The sequence below is a fragment of the Gracilinanus agilis genome, chromosome 5 (genome assembly GCF_016433145.1).
Source record: "Gracilinanus agilis isolate LMUSP501 chromosome 5, AgileGrace, whole genome shotgun sequence".
NCBI lineage: Eukaryota > Metazoa > Chordata > Mammalia > Didelphimorphia > Didelphidae > Gracilinanus > Gracilinanus agilis.
In genome coordinates, this window is record NC_058134.1 from 97365150 (window position 1) to 97371169 (window position 6020).

The window sequence follows — 6020 nt, forward strand, 5'->3', positions numbered from 1 at the left end:
GGAGGGGACTGGCCTGGGGGGAACCAAGGGTTGGCAGCTTGGCCCTAGCCTCACCCCCGCCCCCATACACAATGGGACAGGAACAGCTCAGCTGGGAGGCAGTAAAGGCCACAGGCCCCACACCCTCTATGAGGGGTGGGGGACCCGGACACTGGGGTTCCGTTTGGAGCCTGTTAGCCTTGGTGACTGATAAGTGGGAACCCAGGTGTCCTGACCTTGGGGACTGAACACAGAATGATGGTGGTGTTGGCCAGAGAGGGGAGCAAGCAGAATGGTGGGTCAGAGCCAGGTCCTTAAAGTTGGGGAAGAGGAATCAGATAACCAAGTTCCTGACCTTGAGTAGAGAAACCAAGCTTGGACATGAATTTAGGATCATGGGTTTGAGAAATTCAGGAGGGACATCGGAAAAAAAACCTCATCCAATATTAATTTCTGGATGTTAAAAAATGGGACCGGGAGTGATTAAGTGACATGGCCAAAATCATACGTGCAGGAATAGTCTGGGACCTGAACTCCAAATCTTGGTCCACTACCCTATAGGTCCCCCTTCTTGTATATCTTCCTTTTTTTTTCCATCGCTGATTAAATAGAAGGTCAAAGATGCTCCTCTGAGCACAGAGGTTAACAGTAAGTAAAACAGAATTAAGGGATCTGAGAGGTCACCTGGGGGCTGTTATCTTTACTCCCTTGCTCAAGCTTACTGTTTTAGGGGCTTCAAGAACCTGAGGCTGTAGCATTATGGAAGCTGTGGTCCTTGGCTCAATCTGGGGTTGTAGAATCCTTCAAGGATGCTTCCCCTTGAATTTGACTTAGGGAAACCCCACCTTCCCTTCCCTGCCCCAATTTCCTGGCACCCCCTCATCCCTCTCCTATGAATCAAGGAGGGGGTGGGGCAAGGAAAGAGGCAGGAAGCTTTCCCTACAACCTCACCCCATAGGCCTCTGACGCATGTGGTCTCAGGAGAGCAGAAGGTCAGCAGATAGAAACAGCAGTAGGATGAGTTCGAAACTGCCTATAGGAGAAGACCTGAATCTCTAGTAGAGTTGTGGAAACAGGATAATATGGAAAGACTACAATTCCCAAGAACACATGATGGCCCATAGGCATTATCCTGATGTTCCCCAGGTCACACAGCATGCAGGTACTTGTAGTTCTGGGGTCATATTGGTCCTTGGAGAAAAGGCTAGAGAGAGAAAGAGAGAGGAAGAAAGAGAGAGAGAGAGAGAGAGAGAGAGAGAGAGAGAGAGAGAGAGAGAGAGAGAGAGAGAAAAGGAAGTGGAAAAGAGATTTTTAGTCTGGGAAAGGGAAAGACAGAAACAGACAGGAAGGAACCAAAACATTTTTATTGGCTGCACTGTTGAAAATTGGTGAAGGTCAAAGTAAGAGGATTGATAAGGGAACTAGAGATAGGTGGACTTAAGGGGGCATCAACTTTTAAAAATTTTATTTGTTTTTATTCTTTAACATAAAAACATCAAATAAAATAAGCATTCCTATATACAAAGTAAAACAAAAAGTTCTAAATGAAACTACATATTTCATATTGCATGTAGTTTGCTTTTCCTTTTAAGCATATAATGAATTAGAAATGTAACTTTCTTTTTAAATTAATTTTTTTTGTTGAGTGGACAAAAATCTATTTTCTTTCCCTTCCACCTTCCACTCCTTGATTGAAAAAAGAAAAAAAAGCAACTCTTATAACAAATATTCATTGCCAAGCAAAACAAATTCCCATACTGACCATGTCCAAAAAAATGTGTCTAATTCTGCACCCTATGTCCATCACCTTCCTTTTGTGAGGTGGCTAGCATTCTACAAATATTTTTGTACATATAGGCCCTTTCCCACTTTCTTTGATCTCTTGGGAATATAGACCTATATTGGTTCAAAGGGCTTGCACAGCTGAGAAATCTGTGGGGTATAGTTCTGAATTAGTTTCTATAAGATCAGATCAAACTTGTAGTTTTCAAAGCTATCCTACTTGTGTATGTTTCCTTCAGGACTTTCCTCTTTTATGCATTTGAAAAACATTTTAGTGACCTTTTGTCTTTTCTTCTCACTATCTTTTTTGGGATCTCTATTTTTCCTCCAACCCCATGGGGGAAAAAAAAGAAAAACAAATCCTATGTAACAAATATGCATAATCAAGCAGAACACATTTTCACATTGGCCATGAATGGAAATGCTTGTATTAGTCTGTGCTTTTAGTCCATCACCTTTTGGACAGGAGGTGAGTAGAATGCTCTATTATTGGGTCCTTTGGAATCATGTTTAGTTAATTGGAAAGATTAATGTGGGAGTATTAAAACCAATGGGTACGATACCAACCTGGACAGTTAAGTTTGATATTGAATTAAAAAGGTGAAAGGGCATGTGTCTGGAGGGTAACAATTTAAAGAAATATTGTATCCTAAGGTTTAGAGAGTCTTGGAGTCAGGTCATGCTTATTACACATATAGCCAGGTGGTCCAGAATATTGTACTTAGAATGAGGAAGATCTTATCTCAAATTCTAGCTGTGTGACCCTGGGCAAATCACTTAACCTCTATGGGGATAATAACTGGATCTGCCTCCAGGATTAAAACATCTAACCCACCCACCAGAATTATTTTGAGGATCAAATGAGGTAACATATATAAAGGACTTTGCAAATGTTAAAGTACTAGATAGAAGTTAGCTATTCTTCCCATTTTATAGATAAGGAAAATGAAATCCCAGAAGGTTTTGAGACTTACCAAAAGTCACATAGCTAGTGAAGGGTAGAACCAAGACTTCTGACCTGACGTTCTATCCCCAAGAAAGGAAAGAAAGAATTATAGATTGTAAGTGGGCAAGGATGGGGACTAGGTGAGGCCATACTAAGTAGGGAACGAGAATATGTGTATATGTAGGAGTAGAATAAAAGTGCATGTTTAGGGGTATAATAAAAGTCCACTGACTAGGGTTAAAGATTCAGGAATTTAACTTGGACATTAAAAGATAGGGGATGAAGGGCAGCTAGGTGGCTCAGTGGAAAGAATGCCAGGCCTGAAATTGGGAGGACCTGGGTTCAAATTTGGTCTTAGATACTTCCTAGACTTCTAAGTAGGACTAGATTGCCTATGATCTATTTCCTTCAAAAGCTCCTGTTCTCAGGAGGGACCCAGGGCATAGATATTGAATGAATAACATACAGAGAACCTCTTCACTAATCAGATCCCAATTAACTTGCAGCTCTTGGTTAACTACTGTGTTTACACAATTGTGATGAGACATCACCTTCCTTTCTGAATATCTCTCACCTTCCTTTCCCCATATCTTATGAGAAAGAGTAAAAAAGAAAGAGGGGAAAAAACTTGGCAAAATCGACCAAGGCATAGGATCATAGATCCAGAGCTGGAAGATATCCATCCTCTTCTCTCCCCCTCTTCTCTTCCCATTTTATAGATGAAGAATCATCCGTAAAGAAACAAACTGTGCTTGACAGTATAGTCAATATTTCAAACCCTTCATTCTCCCCTCTGCAAAAAATGAGGGAAGTGCATTTTCTCCACTCTGCTTTGGGGCCAAGTTTTAACCAGGATGTTGTGTGATATTCTACCTTCAAGAGAGATAAGCCATTGCCAAGAAAAGAAACTTGATTGGGTTGTATATTTTGTTTAAAGAACAAAACACAACAGAGACTTGTTCTGGGTTCAGTACACATTCAGGCCCACACCTTCCCCATCTTCCGCTACAATCCCTTGTTGGGACTGTTGATGTTCTGAACCATGATGGTGTAGGAGTTCTGACCATCAATGAGTCATTCATTGCACCATAGCCACACGACTGTACTTAGGTAGTGCATTGAAAAGGATTCTCCTTTGTGAACTTTGGAGATAAAATAGATGTCAGGTCAGATTCTTTATATTTCTGTGTGATGTGAAACATTTTAATGGGAGATAATTGCTCGTTCTGGATTCCCACTCACTTAAATCTCAACTGTGGAGGCAGGAAGATGAAGACCTTAATGGTCTAATTGAAGTAAAAATGTATACGCTGAATGTCCAAGTAGTGCATCTTATAATGAGAAGACTTCTTGGTTCCTCTTCGAGTGAGCCTGTGATCATAGAATTGATGAATGAAATTGGTAAAAGGGTGCTCCTAGAGCACAGTTTGATAAGGGTTATTCAGTAATGGAAAGATGTTATTCTTTTTTTGAGGGCTCATGAGGCTAAGTGCCTTGGCTTACATTCCTAGTTTAGAAGTGAAGTGCCATTAACTTTAAACATGCTAGAATCTTTTATGGGCGTTTATAGATTTACTGGATATTAAAGCTGAAAGAGACATCAGAGATCATCTAGTCCAACCTCCCTGATTTTAAACATGAGGTCCAGATTTGCCCAAGGTCACACAGTGATTAATAAGTGGCAGAGCCAGGACTTTTTCCATGATCTCATGTTGCCTCCCTTCTAATTAACTTACCCAGGTGTATTGGTTCTGAATTGATATTCCCTTTTGCCTTGAAAAGAAATATTCTTGCTTATGCCCAAGAGGCTCACTAATTACTTCTCTCCTCTCTTGATGCTGCCATAAGTAGATATCTGAGTGTGGTATCAACTTCCCTTTTCTCTCCTTAACTCTGTTTATTGCATACTACAGACCCCAAGCAAGAGTGGGTTTTCAAGTGTTTACTTCCAAGGATAAAGAGGATATATAAATTCAGAAATAATACACCATGATGAGGTAATTAGCAGAGAAAAGCTAGTCAGTCTCATTCACAACGTGAACAATACTCTTACACAACATTCAGAGGACTTTCCCCCCATTGTTGTTTTTCCCTTTCATTTGTCCCTCTCCTGTGCATCCTCCCAAAGTACAAAGAGTTGAATCCCTTTATCACACCCACGACATTACATTTCTAAGAACATCTTAGAAATATTTAAGCACTCCAGTTAATTCAGGTTTAAGTATATACACATATAATAGTGCTATACACACATCAGTGTTTTAAGAACATACCAATAGATGTTCATGTCTGGACTGTTAAGATAGTGTCTGTCAGCCTCTTTAGTCCACTATATGTATTGCTTGTCAGATTACTCTTTTTTGTTTTTAGGCAATCTATTTATTTATTTATTTGCTTATTCATTCATTCATTTATTTATTTGTTTGTTTGTTTAACCCTTGTACTTCGGTGTATTGTCTCATAGGTGGAAGATTGGTAAGGGTGGGCAATGGGGGTCCAGTGACTTGCCCAGGGTCACACAGCTGGGAAGTGGCTGAGGCCGGGTTTGAACCTAGGACCTCCTGTCTCTAGGCCTGGCTCTCACTCCACTGAGCTACCCAGCTGCCCCAATCTATTTATTTTTGAAAATTTCTTTTCAATTCATGGATCTGATCATGCTTGTTATAAAACCTTCAATATCTCCCTGTGCCTACAAGATCAAGTCTAAACTCCTTAGTCCAGCACTCAAGGCCTTCCATAATCTGATTCCCAACTTTCCTTTCTAGATTTATTTCTTATTCCTTCTGTCATATTCTCCCCTACACTTGTTACTTGTCATCTGTTTTATTGTCATCCTATATTTTCATTTAATTTTTTATATGTCTTATGCCCTAACTAGATGACAGATTCCCAGAGGGACTATATAAATATTTTACTTCTTTCTATCCAACAAATACAAAGTGGCTTGAATGTAGCAGACACTCAGTGGATGTTAGTTGGCTGTGGGGATGACTTTGGAATCAGTACTATTGTATCATTGTTCTATTGTACACCGTCCTATTGGGAAAGGATTTTTGGAGAGTCATGGATTTTCTTTTAGGCTGAGGCTGAAAGGAGCTGGGTTTGGCAGAGGGGAATTGGCCAGTCAGGGAGTGAGATCTGAAGGTCAAGAGACGGAGCATTCTGATCTGGAATCGAGGATCCAGGAAAGGGGATTCAGTGAGCAATAGTACCATTGGGTCGGGCATTTTAGGCTTATAATTTGTATTTGACCTTAACGAATTCTGATAACTATGGGAATACTTCAGATTCAGAAATATATATATATATATAT